We start from the raw sequence: 15,114 nt of genomic DNA on the forward strand, positions 1-15,114 counted from the left end.
AGAACCTGAAATACGCTTTACCTAGTGCATGGAACACTGGGAAGCCTACTGGTTGCCACTAGTAGGCGTAGGATACAGGTGTTACAGATTGGTGGTGAGAGAAAGTTTCAACCCCCAGTTTATTGCTGACAGCTGAGCACCAGTGGGCTGGCTTAAACTCTGTGTATGATCCTTTGTCTGCTGAAGGTAGATGTGGTTTGTATCACCCCCACAGGAATTCTTCAGGAATATGTGAGTGGACAGAAAAAAGAAGCATGGAGCAGTGTCAGGCCCACAGTAAGTGCTCAACTGAAGATGAATTGTTAGCAGCGTTAATTTTATTGCAAAACAATTTATATTTGTCTAAATAGCACAGGATTAATCATATATTTCAGTTCAATATATCTTTTAAAATTATTTTTTGATACTTTATAGATTTATAAGTTGTTGAAACAAATTTCATTTGTATTTATAGACTAGGCATGCTTCCATATTATTATTCTGTATTATTCATATGCTTATATTAACTAAATGTTCCCCAAACATGACTGAACCATCTTCTGACCTTTGTGATGGATTTCAAAAGCATGATTTAAAATTACATTTTTTTCAAGAAAACTGCTTAATAACTCTCCATTATTGCCTAATCTCTGGGATCTTGGTGGTGCTGTAGAAAGCAGCATTAATTATTTGCTGATTTTAAATTTTGTTTCACCAGTAGAGAAATTAATGGGTTGTGTGTGGGCAACAACTTCAGCCTTAGGGGATAAGGGCACGCTTTTTTTTTCTATCGGCATTAAAATGGTAAAGTATGTTAAGGAGGACTCCAATAAATATTTTTTTTTGAGTGAGATCCTGCCACCTGCTTTCCTATCTTTTATCTATCCCTCCTCAAAAATAAGCAAAAATCGGTAGCTAAACTTTATACAGAATCACTACAACATATAGTTACGGGATGCTGAAAAGGATGGAAACAATAACATTGAAATGAAGACATTTCTGTTTTTCCAGTAAACGTAGCATTATTGATGGGAACGGGCGAGAGTAGGTCCAACTGCTTATCATTGGGAAATCTGGAGAAGAGGTCAGGAAGATGATTTTGAGGCATTCCAGGCAGTGGATGTGGGGGTGGGATGTCTGGGCTCCAGTAGTAGAGAGAATGAGGTTGTGTCTTCTCCATGCTAGAACAGGAGCTAGGTACAGCTCTCTCACTATGATAATCACAGGTGAGGCATGAAATAGTTGGCAGAGCTGGAGATAACTGGCTTTGCAGAAGCACTGAGCAGCTAGGACTACACAGGCCTTGAATTTCCTCTTTGGATCCTCCCAGGTATGGAGGGAGATAGCCCAGGTTGAGCCTATTTAACATCACTAAGAAGCCTGGCAGTGAGCCTTACACTGCGTCATGAGTGATTTGGGTTCTGATCAATAATCTGTGAATATTTATTGAGAGACTGCTATGTGCCAGGCCTCATTCTTGACCCTAGATATAAAGAGAATAAGAGAGACAAAATTTCTCCTCTCATGGAGTTATCATCTAGTAGGAAAAGGCAGATAATAAATAAGCAAACATTGATGGATGAGATAGTTTCATAAGAAGTTCCGGCTATGAGAGAGAATGGCCAGAAAGTTGGGAAGGCCTCTCTGAGGAGTTTGAGGGAGACTTGAGTGAGGAGAAGCAGCCATCCTTCCATGGGTGGTTCTGGAACTAGAATTTTCAGCAAGGAAGGATCAGCTTGTGCAAGGAGCATGAGGCAGGGCTGACCTGTAAGAATGCCAGTGTGGCTGGAGGAGGGGAGGAGGTGCCATCCAGGAGGCAGCAAGGTCAGGTCATTCAGGGTCTCGCAGGCCATGGTGAAGAGCATGGATTCTGTTCCAAGTGTCACAGGAAGCCACTAGGGCTTTAAGCAGGAGGAATACGTGACACAATATGCATCTTACGAAGTTTTCTCTGGCTGCTGTAGACGGAGGAGCGAGAATGGAAGCTGGTCTCCCAGTTGGGAGGTGGTTCCTATTCAGAGATAATGCTTTCCTTGGCAAGGGTAGTCATAGTGGAAAGGAAAAGAAGTAGTTGAATTTGGGATGGGTTTTAGAAATCAACCCACAAGACTTGTTGATCAATTAGGTGTGAGGAGGAAGAACAGGAGACAAGTCATGAGAAACTTACTAGCTTTTGCTTGAGCAACACATTGTATAGTAATGGTATGTGCTGAAACTGTGTGACAGGGAGCCAAGGGAACAAAGAGATATTTGGAAAAAAAGAGTTCTGTCCTGGCCATGCTAAGTTTGAGATGCCAACAGACCGTCAGGTGTAGATGTCAAATTAGAAGTTGGATATTTAAATTTCAATCTCAGTGGAGAGGCCAGAGATAAAGGCAAACATTTGGGAGGCAAGGATGTATACTTGGTATTTAAAGCCAGGGCCCTGGCTAAAGCGCCTGGGGAGTGTCTACTTTTAATCAGGCAAAATAACTTCTCTTGATACTTGGAACATAATTTGTTTATTGATCTCTATGAACAACAGAACTAAACAAAATATTTCATACTCATTTCAGTCACTGTTTTACCTTCAGATCCTCACACAAGGATTATTCTCTTTCAAGGCTATCCAGTACATATGTCATTGGATGTTTTTACATCCCCCGTTCCTATCAATAGAAAGTTCCTCACTTCCTGCCTTGATTGGCTTTCTCTGTTTCTAGTCTTGTTTCTGCATCTTCAGACCCTTAGACAAAGGCAGTTGATACTCCACAATTCCCCTAAGCAATGAGTGTCTTAATGAGGATCAGAAGAAGCAACTGAAGAGATAGACAATAATTTATTTGAGCATGAGCAGAAAGATCCATATTTAGATAATGCTCTTTTCACAGCATCATTATCTCAGAATGCTTCTGCTGACAGCCTTGGAGATAATAGCATTCAAAATGTAAATAATGAAACAATACACATGGTAATGAGAGAGGCTCAGAAAATACAGTAGTAATGAAAAAATAACAAGACAGTGATTCTAATATTGTAAATACACAAGTTTGCATTAGTGACAGATTATCTCTGTAATGCCAAGCTGAAACAATTTATTTAGAAGCAAATGTAACAACTGCTGAACAACATAGAAGGTGTCGATCCAGTGCCAGTTAATGCATTTAGAGAATTAGGCAGGCTCTGAATAATTAGGAGTAGATGAGAATCTGGAATGAGCAGCATACTCTTAAGTGTGGGAGTAGTGGAGGTGCACAGCAGCTGACATAAAGAGAATTTCCAGGAAGGTGCACATAGGAAATCAGAGACAGAAAAGTATCTTATCAAAAGTCAATGACTGAGCTATATCTTCCACAAATGTACATAAAATCATTGTAACCACTTTGCTGAATAGGCTGAAATCTGTGTTGTACAAATAGAAAAGGGCTTATTATTTTCCAGTGTTACTCTTCAAACATGCTCTGTTGGATTTTCTTTTCCCTACACCTTGATTGCCTTGTAGGCAGAATTCATGCTGTTCCAATATTAGAACAGTCTTGTTTTGTTAGCGAAGATCCATATCGGAGTAGTAAAACTTTTGGTGTTGTCTAAATCACGATTTTAATCTCACATTTAATCAATGCTTCTCATCTCCTGTTGGCTTAGGCCTAACTGACTACAGAGGGTGTGACTTGTTTTACTCTCTTTTTTTTCCTTTATCTTCATTTCGACCTCAGCCATTACCCCTGGGTCTTCCAGGGTCAAGGGAGGAGAAGACAGACTAAAGGAAGTCTTATCTTGCTTGGAGGTGCTAGAATGCAGTGTCATTGCTCTCTGTGGAGTGAAAGGCTAGATACTGGCTCCTTTATGGAACATGTTTACATGGTGCCTTGGAAGCCCCCTGAGAATTCTAAGTTGGACATGTTCTTCCTGACTCTCTTGAGGTGCTCCTTCCTTGCCAGTGGTATACCCCAAGCTTCTTATTGCTAGGGTTCCTGTGACCCAACAAGCCCCCTTTTTGGGTTAGGTGCTTTCTGCGTCATAAGCCCCAGACACTGAATGTTATGTTATGTGGTAGAAGGGTCTTGGTTGATATGGTTGACTTAAGAATCTCAAGATGGGGAAATAATCATGGTTTATCCAAATGGGCCAAATACTAATCGAAAGAGTCCTTATCAGAGGGAAGCAGGAGGATCAGTCACAGAAGATTTGAGGATGGGGGCAGAGGACAGAGAGGAGAGAAGATGCTATGTTGCTGGCTCTGAAGATGGCAGAACAGGCCACATGCCAAAAAATGTAGGCAACCTCTTCAACCCAGAACAGGCAAAAGAGTGGATTCTCTCCTAGAGCCTCCCTAAGACAAGGAGCACTACAGACCCATTTTGGACTTCTGATGTCTGGAACTGTAAGAGGATAAATTTGTGTTGCTTTAAACCTTTACATTTGTGGTAATTCATTACAGTAGCAGTAGGCATTGCATCAGATGCCTTCAAGATGACTTGGATTTTTCATGGTACCCTTTCAGGCTGGACCTGCCAAATAATGAGAGTACAGTTTGCTTCCACACTGGCCCTCTCTCCTCACCTTACATGCAACTGCTCTGGCTGATCTCCCATCTTTGGAATTCTGAAGACAGAGGCAGGCAGCAGTCTCAAAATGCCCAAATACCTCCCAAACTTGAGGGAAGCATGTAGAACTTTCCCAAGGATTTCCCCACTGTGGCATTTGAGCTGTTGCAGTCATACACATGGAAGAGAAACATAGATCTCCTCTTCTTGCTTTTTCAGTTATCATGAATTGTCTTGAGGCAATTCCTTTCTCTATTTGGAGAGAAAGTACTCTCTACCGAACCCCATGAAGAAAAGAAAAGTCAAAGTATTTCTAAGACCTGGTAATTCTAAATTTGAATGACTCTCCTCGAATTTCTGAATTTCTGCTCTGCTCTTTGCATCGGCTTTTTGGAGTATTTGGAGGTGAAGGCTAATTTTGTCAACCCTTAATAATTCACAGGGATGTATTTAGCAGCTGCTTTTTAGAATGTGAGGTCATTTATTGCCTTTTTCCTGTTTAGGAAGTAATTTCAAATTCTAAGATTACAGGAGAAGTTACATTTAATATGTTATTGAACAATTTGTATGCTGTGCTCAAGGTTGATCTTCTGAATGGAGAGAAAGGGTGCATGCCCTGGGCTTTGAGAGTTCTAAGGGAATCGTTGCTATTTAAAAGACACATATTTCTGCTCAAAATCCCTCAGCTGGAGTCTATTCTTTTAGGCTAAAGCCTATATATTATACTTTTAAAATACATCAAATTGGAATAGTGGATGACTGAGCATGGGCCAATCTTTGCTACCACTGTGATTACTGAGTTTGCGAAGGGGATATTTTTCTAGTGTTCAGCACAGCTCCTAGCAAAAAATGGATACTCAGCACATGTTTGTTGAGAGACTGAATAAATATGTCATTACATCTATTCATGCATGAATAAATAACCTACCTGTGCCTCTGATAAGGTATATTATATAGCCTGACCTGGAAGGACTATGGAGGAGGGAGGCCGACTTAAGATGCTTTTGTAAAACTAGGGAGAAGCCAGAGGAAGCTGGTGTGCTGGGTGGAGAGGACCTGCAGGAGGGAGAGGTGAGCCTCAAGGATAGACTCAGTGACTTTGGACTCTTCTATTTGGTTTTGACTCTGGCTGGCTGTTATGAATGTGTGAGTACTGCTCAATACATTTATTATACCATGAGTAGAGCAGTGATGTGAAGGTGTATCGGTCTGTTCTCATGCTGCTAGCAAAGACATACCTGAGACTGGGTAATTTTTAAAGAAAAAGAGGTTTAATGGACTCAGAGCCATGTGGCTGGGGAGGCCTCACAATCATGGTTGAAGGCAAAAGGCATGTCTTATATAGCAGCAGGCAAGAAAGAAATAAGAGCCAATTGAAAGGGAAAACCTCTTAAAATCTAGATCTTGTGAAACTTATTTGCTACCACAAGAACAGTATGGGTTAAACAGCTCCTATGATTCAATTATTGCCCACTGGGACCCTCCCACAACATGTGAGAATTATGGGAGCTACAATTCAAGATGAGATTTGAGTGGGGACACTGACAAACCATATCAGAAGGCCTTTGGTAAAATAGAACACCTTAAAAATAATTGTGCTATTTTCCTTCACCAAATGAAAGACCACATCTGGGCTCCCTCATGATATAGGATGTTGGTATCTGGCCATTCAGCCATTTGAGAATCCCTTCAGTTCAAACTTTGTGTATTACCATAGATTACGAAAAACAGCTCTTGGCTGAGCTTCCAGACACTACCCAGGGTAATTTAAAGGCTTTTATTTGGTTCAATGCTCGAAGATCCTTGCTTTTTATTACAAATGAAGGACCATAAATGTTTTATCCATTTTTTTTGTCTTACCTATTTTCTGTTCTGCCACATAATCTTCCATCCTACAACTTTCGACACTGAGATACTCTGGATAACTGAAATAAGTTGAAAATGTAATACTATGACTGTTTCTAATAACCAAATGTTTTAACTAGGTAATTCTTAGTGCTCTGACCAGGCAATGTTTAGGCTAAGTTTTTCAATTAGAGATGTAGGAGTTAAATTAATGTGTAGGAGTCAGGCATGAATAGATAAGACTATTTTTAAGCTATGCTCTGCAGATGGTGTTTCATGATGATTAATATTTAATGTTTGGTGAGGTTTAGGGTTACTAAAATAGTTAATGTAAAACTTTTTTTACTGATTATATTTGTTTTATGAGAACTATTTTAATATCTAATATCAATAATTTAGTAATAAAAACTTCATTAAAATTTTTGTGTGTTTGTATAATATAAATATGGATTTAAATTCCTGTTTCATGTTATGTCAGCCAAATAGATTCAGTATAATTACATATTTCGGTTTGTACAGACTTATCTTAGTCCATTTAGGCATTAACAATTTTAATATTTTTCAAGTATGATAAATTCAAATTCTTAGAGTAAAACTGAAGATGAAATAGAAAACCTTAGTCTTTCTTATCAGAATTATCTTGTGATAATATGTATTTACCAAACACAAATGTATTGGTTAATAGGCATTTCTGGATGACAGTACTACAGAGAATGAAATTTTGAAATGTGTTTAGGAACTGATTTTAGGAACTGACTCAGGAACTGAACTGCATATTTTAATGCTCTAAATTAAAGAATGTTTAAACTTGTCAGTTATCCTTCACAGCAACATGTACTGCTTAAACAAGATATGAAGCTCTATGTTGCTGGATATTTTAACCACTCAGCAGAAGTCAAATAAGTAAAGGAACATTAAATTTTTGAAGCTGTTGGTCAACCAACAGTTCCTAAGTAATAGATTTGTGTGGAAAATGGAAGAACACAGGAAGCAGGTGAAAATAAAAAAGTATTCCCAGTGTGTTCATCAGGAGACCAAGGACTTTGGAGCTTGGCGGAGGGTTTCTCACCTCTACTTGCTCCTTATTAGCTGCAGGTTCTTGGCCATTTGTTACTCTTGCATTCCCTTCATGAAGACTAAATAAAATAACATATATAAAGCAACTAGCTTGGTGCCTGATACTCTGGTTTTGGCACAATAAATGATGCTTCCTTCCTCCCTCTGAAGAAACTGTTCCAACATGACACTGTTCAAATGGAACCATAGAAGAATAGAATCTTAGAGCTGTGTGGTTGATTTAGAAATTGCTTAATGCAGCAAGGTCACACAAAGACTCAAAACAAAGGGTTGGTGGAAGACTTATCAATCAAATGGAGAGGAAAAAAAAAAAAAACCAGGAGTTGTAACTTTCGTCTCTGACAAAATAGACTTTAATAGTAACAAAGACTAAAAGAAACAAAGAAGGACATTACATAATGGTAAAAGGATCAATGTAACAACAGGAGTCAATGATCATAAATATATATGCACACAATATAGGAGCACCCAGATACACAAGACAAGTTCTTAATGACTTAGAGACTTGGACTCCCGCACAATAATAGCGGGAGACTTTGACACCACACTGTTAATATTCGACGGATCAACGAGGTAGAAAATTAACAGGGACATCTATGATTTGAACTCAGACCTGGTACAAGTAAACTCAGCGAATATTTATGGAATTCTTCACCCCAGGTCTACAGAACATACACTTTCTCCAGTATCACATTACACTTATTTTGAAAGTGACCACATAATTGGAAGTAAATCACTCTTCAGCATTTGCATAGCATTTCATAGACTTAAATGAAATATTGGTTGGCTGTTTGTCTGTTATTTTCTTCCCGTATTCCTTCCTGTCTCCACTGTTAAGCACAATTACTGGCATAAAAGAGGTTTTTAATACCTATTTTTAGATTGCATTCCAGCCTGGGCAATAGAACAAGACCCCTGTTTGCTTCCCCACTTTCTCTTTTTCTTTCTTTCAGGAAAAAAAAAAAGTTCTGTGAGTCTGAATGCCTCCTATCGATTCCACTTGCCTGCCCACGCCAGCGTCGGGAAGGACATGCTCCACCTGTGGTTCCCAGGATCTCTTTCAGAGCCTTTTCTGCACTTGGGGTCCCACTGGTATTTTCTGGTCCCCAGATACTGGGGGGCTCTTTGTGCTAAAAAAAAGAAATTGCTTAATGCAACTCTTTTTGTTGTTGTTTTTGAGCAGCTCCTTTTAATTTGGGGATACAAAATACACTTTGGGGACTAGAAATATTTTAAGAAAGAGAAAGCTGTTTTTGATTTCATAAGACTAATTTATAATTTTAAAGATCACTTTCCTATACCATGCTATAGAAATTCTAGAAGATGACTATTTTCTGTTTTACAAGCTAAATAATTTTGGTATCAATGCTAATAATCATAGAATTCCAATATTTAGAACTTGAAGCATTTTTAGATAATTCAACTATAATATACTCTTGAGGATCAGAGAGTCTAGATATCTTATCCAATGTCACATCAATTCTTTCTTTGATTTCTGATTTTTTTAAATGCCATTTTATTAAGTTATAAAGGGGCTTTTAGACATGGGTGGGATGCTAACCAAGAGTAAAACCAAAAAGAGGCAGGCAGGGGAATCTGAAAAGAAGAACCAAGTTTGTGCCCATCCCACATGCATTATCAACTTGAATCCTTGCAGCACTCTTAGGAGGCAGTATTATCATTGCTCATTGTTTTATTCCAACAATGGTACCTGGAGTGCAGAAAATGCAAGCTGGTCATCTGAATGAATGAATGATTAAATGATTGGATGAATTCAATCATTGATTTGATCTAATCATTGAATTGAATGAAGAAGTGTCTCCTGTCTCCCAAACCAGGACACTTCCCAGTATGTTAGAGTCTTCCAGGTCACATGAATCCTGAATTTCTATTTTGCCAGGGTCTGACATAGCAAGTAGGCAAAACATTTAGAGTCACATTCTCTTGCCTGGTGTATCTCTCTTAAGAAAATATTTGGCCTCTCAAGCAGAATTTCTAGAATCTCAAGCTTAAGTGTTTCCAAGGACCAGTCAGATAATGTGAATGAATAAATCTAATGTGAAGACAATCTTCTGCTGACAGCACACGTGCCACCAGATGACATTTAAATTTAGAATTTTAGGCAAATAAAACAGGTCTGAGGCCAAAGTAGGCCCTAATTTGCTCTTCACTTTGCATTTATTTTTTTTCTTTCTTTTATGAGCACAAGAAATTTAGATGTCCAAAACAGAAACTTTTGTTCTAATGACAATTAATCAAGATCACCTGACATTAACACTGAATTAATATGTGCAATAATCAAAAGTGTTACCTTTTCTAAAATGTCACAAAACCTTATTAGGACATCTACTGGCATACTTGGCTGAACCTCTTTCCATTTTCACTGGACTTTGTCACCATAGACTTCGAGCTTGGGATGTAACATATTCCCAATAAGAGGCCTTGGTATGCATATTAGGAATATGTAATGAATCTTAATAGCATTAACTTATTATCCTAGAACACTTGGTCATACAAATGCAGGTTTGCACTGGCATACACATGCTCATAATTAAGGAAGGGATGTTTCTTTGCCCTCCTATCTGGGTTTCTCTGATAAGTTGTTATGCAGCTGGCATTCAATGCAAATTGGAGTTTGCTGGCTTCTGATATGCATACTAGCACTAATCAGTGGATTACTTGTGTGGGGCTGCCCACCTCTAAAGCTAGGCTGTCACCATTAGAATAAATAATAGAGTCTTGGTTTGAATTTATAAAATACAGAATGGCCTAGTTCAAACTCATATAAAAGTACAGCATAATGAGTATGGTTTTCCTATGTAGAAAGGACATTCACTAGACACTGTAGAGCCTGGAAAATTAACACTACCATATCATTATTGATTATTATTGAATGTTATTTGGTATAAAGAGTTTATAGCAACTCAAATACAGAAAAGTTATTAATAGAATGTGGTCCCTTTGTCCTGGAGGAATAAACTTCCCACTGAAAGTGCTAAATATCCCCATTAACAACTCAAGGATTGTGTTTAAAAGACCTACTATAAGCTACCAAGGCTTCATTATAGAGTGTCCTTAAGTCAGACTGGTGACTTTCGTAGCATTAATTCCTTAGTGATGAGTAAAGAACTGCTGACAAAGAGGCAACAGTGCTCTGATGAATGGTAACATCAAGAGAAAACATTAAAGGACAGCTGATTTTTTTGGTGATTTTTGAAATAAGCTAGAGATTAAAACAATTAGATTTCAGAATAAATATTAGTAAAAATAAGCACTACATGTTAGGTCAGAATAATGATAAACTCTGAACTTGTTACATAATTCTTATCATGGCTCTGAAAGAAAATTATCCTCATCTTGGCTTGTCAAGGAAATTCTTCTTCTTAGATGAGAAAACAGACTTGAAGATATTATCAAGTCACCTAATAAACAGTAAAGTTGGCGTTTATCTTTGTATCAGCTGGACTCTATAATCTTTGTTCTTGACCCCATAATTGCCGGGCTATCTGTTTTGAGGGCAGGTTGAGAACAGTGTTAGGAGAACAGAGAAATTTGCTGCAAAGCCCTGAACAGTGCAATTAAGTTTCAGACCACTGTTTACATGCTACAGCTTAATGTGAAAAGAAAATATGTCTTCAAAACTTAAAAAATACAAAATATGCTCCTGAATTTTCAATGAGGATCCTCTTCTAAGACAATTTAGCTTAAACTAGAAGGTTGTTCAACATGAGGGAAGACAGATGTTGATTATCTAACACTGTGACACCTGTGAAAAATACAAATGTACTAACAGATATCAAACTTTGTCGTGAAGAACCAGATGTTTAATCTCTTAGGAAAGAGAATCTCAGCTTCCATGAGTGGACGTGTAATAAGTCACCATCATGTAGCAGCAATATTTACTCCCTTAGGGGCAATTCCCACTTCTTTGGTCTCAATAATCTTTAAACAACCAGTGTCATTCCAGATTATTGTCACATTTTTTCTGCTGATTATAAATTCAAATGTCCTTGTCAGAATAAAGGAAGGCAAGTAGAGATTGATGAGAAACCTTTTTTAGACAACATATGATGTTCATACTTTGTATCATCCTATCTGGTAATCTTTGAGTAGTAAAAGAGAGACACTAGTGTATTTTGAAGTGTGGAAATTTTAGAGCCGTATGTATTCTGATACCAAGGTGGGTGGCCATTCCCAAAAGCCACCACTAGCCTTGGTGGTGTAGCTCATCTTATGTCTTGTCTGGATTCATTTTCTATCGCTACATAACAAATTACCACACACTCAGGAGCTTAAAGCAACACAAATGTATTAGCTCACAGTTCTCTATGTCAGATGTTGGTATGGCAAAACTGAGTTCCCTGCTCAGGTCTCACAAGGCCAAAATCTAGGTGTTGGCAGAGCCAAGTTCTTGTTTAGAGGCTCAAGAGAAAAATCTGCTTCTAAGCTTATTTTTGCTGGCAGAATTCAGTTCTCCAGGGCCACAGGACTGAGGTCCCCATTTTCTTGCTGGCTGTGAGCCGGGTGCTGCTCTCAGCTTCTGGAGGCTTCTCTCAGGTCCTTTCTGTGTGTTCCCATCTATTTTCAATCCAGGAGTTTTGTTTCAATTCTCTCTTGTGCTTGGAATTTACCTGACTTCCTCTCTGTTACTCACTACTCACCAGAGAAAATCCTCTGCTTTTAAAGGGCTCACCTGATTAACCAAAGCCAACTGATTAATAAACTAATTATGCAAAAATCTCTTTTGCATTTAATGTAACATAATCATGGGAGTGATGACTCATTGCATTTGCAGGTTCTGCCCATGCTTAAGAGGAAGAGATTTTATAAAGACAAAGGCCACACGAGGTCAACTTAAAATTCTGCCTACCAGAAAGCCAAGCACTTTATTGTGTAACTAGTTTTTATTTCCCTTTTTTGACCAAATTTTAGTGAAATAAACTTTATAAATGTAATTTATATTTTAATTTAATTTAGTTTTAGCATGACTGAGAGAATTTCTTTGACAGAACAAAGCTCTTATTTGCAGTAAATACATTTGAAGTTCAATGGAAATGTCATTTTGTCAACTGGATTTAATGCAGTATGGTACAGCGATAAATCTATTTAATCCCTTGCTCCATTCTCCCTTTAAATATTATATAGATGAGAATATTTTATGGTTCTGAATAAAATCTTGGTTAGAAGCAGCAACTTAAAATACAACTTTTTATGGCAGTATGATATACATACAGAAAAGGGTGAATCACTGTTTTTATAAAACATATGCAACTGTGTAATAAGTGCCCTGAACAAAAAACAGAATAATACTAGCACTTTAGAAACCCTACTTGTGACCCACTCATCTTCCCAACTAGATCTATGTTGGTACACCGTGAACTACAATTTTAGAAGTTGGACACTTGGTTGTTTTCCTAAAATAGATTTGTCTGCTGGGGTTTTTATCATACATCCAGATGGCTTCTTGGTCAGTCTCCTTTAAATTACTTTTATGACAGCTTTATTCCATGGGTCCATTTGGGATACCAAAAAACTCACAAGGCCTAATCTAATCATTGATGGGGCAGATGCAGTACAGTCTTCTTTCCTTGCTTTGCTGTTCTAGGCCAGGTCATACCTTCTTGCCTTTTTAGAGTACATGTTGTTCTTCAAACAAACAGGGCAAAATATCATGTTGTATGAATGGTTTCTTTGAAACCTCTTCTGCCACTGGACTTAAGGTGAGGAAAGAAAAAGTGTACTATGTTTCCATCTTCGTGGGAATGGGTGGTGGAAGGTCATGCAGACGCTGACTGCTCTCACCAAAAAGTCTCTTTTCTTGACCACTTCAGCTTTGACACATATTTGCATTCAAAGTGGGCAATGGGTTAAGAATAACAAAGCAAAAAAAAAGTGGCCGCTTTCTTTACCCATCCTATATAGAAGATTTAGCTCTTCGCTTTAGAACATGGGAATAGTTCATTCTTAGGCTTGAGTGATGTCTCGCTAGAAACAACAGAGACCCCTTTTGACCGGCTGTTACATAGATCTACTATATACCCAGGAAAAAGTGTTTTAAGAAGAGGAGATTTTCAATAGAAATTGTTGATCACTACTTGATTTTTCTGTCGGGACTGCCAATCAATAATTTGGCTGCTAGTTGATCAGCAATTTATGATCAGATTGTTTTCTGATTTTCTTTTAGCTTCTTCTTTCCTACTCTTCATGGCCCTCAAAGTATAGTCTGAATAACTGGCAAAAACTTCATTGAAAATTAGGTGATCACTTTAACAAAGCGGTTATTAAGCAATAGAAATTCTGTATTTCCTCTTCTGAAGTAACACTCGAGGGATATCAGAAAAATGTTGATGCCAGTTAGTATATAAAAATATGTTAAAAAAAAAAACCTCTGTTCCCATCCTGACAACATTAAAAAACAGGATTAAAAAACATATTATTCTCTTCAGCTATCAACTAGCAGAGAACACAGTGAAGCCTTGGTGAACTGAATTCTAATTCAAAGAAGGTCTCTGTGAAGCACTGGAGAATTTCAAAGATTGCAGAAATTTTGAATTAAATACATTTGAGCATGATTTTTTTTTTAAAATGACTTTATATTTTAGAACAGTTTTGGGTTTACAGCCAAATTGAGCAAAAAGTACAGAGAGTTCCTGTACATCTCCTACCCCTACACATGCATAGCCTCTCCCATTATCAACATCCTCTACCAGACTGATACATTTATATCACAATTGACGAATCTGCATCATCACATCATTATCACCTAAAGTTCATAGTTTATATTAGGGTTCACTCTGATAGTGTACATTCCATGGGTCTGGACAAATATATATGGACAGATATCTATCACAGTAGTATCAAATGGAATATTTTTACTGCCCTAAAATGTTTTGTTCTCTGCCTATCCAACCTTCCTTCCCTATATTAGTAGCCTTGCAACCACTGACCTTTTTACTGTCTCTGTAGTTTTGCCTTTTCCAGAATGACCATATAGTTGGAATCATACAGTATGTAGCCTTTTCAGACTGGCTTCTTTCACTTAATAATACGCACTTAAGGTTCCTCCATGTCTTTTCATGGCTTAACATCCATTACTTTAGAACATGATCCATTGTATGGATGTACCACAGTTTATCCATTCACTTACTGAAGAACATTTTGGTTACTTCTAAGATTTAGCAATTATGAATAAAACTGCCATACACATCTATGTTCAGGTTTTTGTGCCAACACTAGTTATCAATGTCTTTGGGTAAATATCAGGAACTGTGATTGCTGGATTTTATGGTAAGAACATATTGAGTTTTGTAAGAAGCTGCTAAATTGTCTTCCAAAGGAGTTGTTTCATTTTTGTTTCCAGCAACAATGGATGAGAGATCCTGTTACCCCACATCCTTGCCAGAATTTGGTTTTGTCAGTGTTCTGGATTTTGGAAATTTTAATATGTGTATAATGGTAGCTCATTGTTGCTTTAATTTGTGTTTCCATAATAAGATATGATGAAGAGCATGTTTTCATATGCTTTTTTTTTGCCATCTGTATATCTTATTTGGTGGGGTGTCTGTTAAGGTAATCGGTTCATATTTTTAGTCAAGTTGTTTTCATATTGCTGAGTTTTAAGAGGTTTTTTTTTTTTTTCATATTTTGAACAACGGTCCCTTACCAGATATATCTTTCACAGATACTT

Source organism: Callithrix jacchus, chromosome 6, assembly GCF_049354715.1.
Source record: "Callithrix jacchus isolate 240 chromosome 6, calJac240_pri, whole genome shotgun sequence".
In the NCBI taxonomy this organism is placed as follows: Eukaryota; Metazoa; Chordata; class Mammalia; order Primates; family Cebidae; genus Callithrix; species Callithrix jacchus.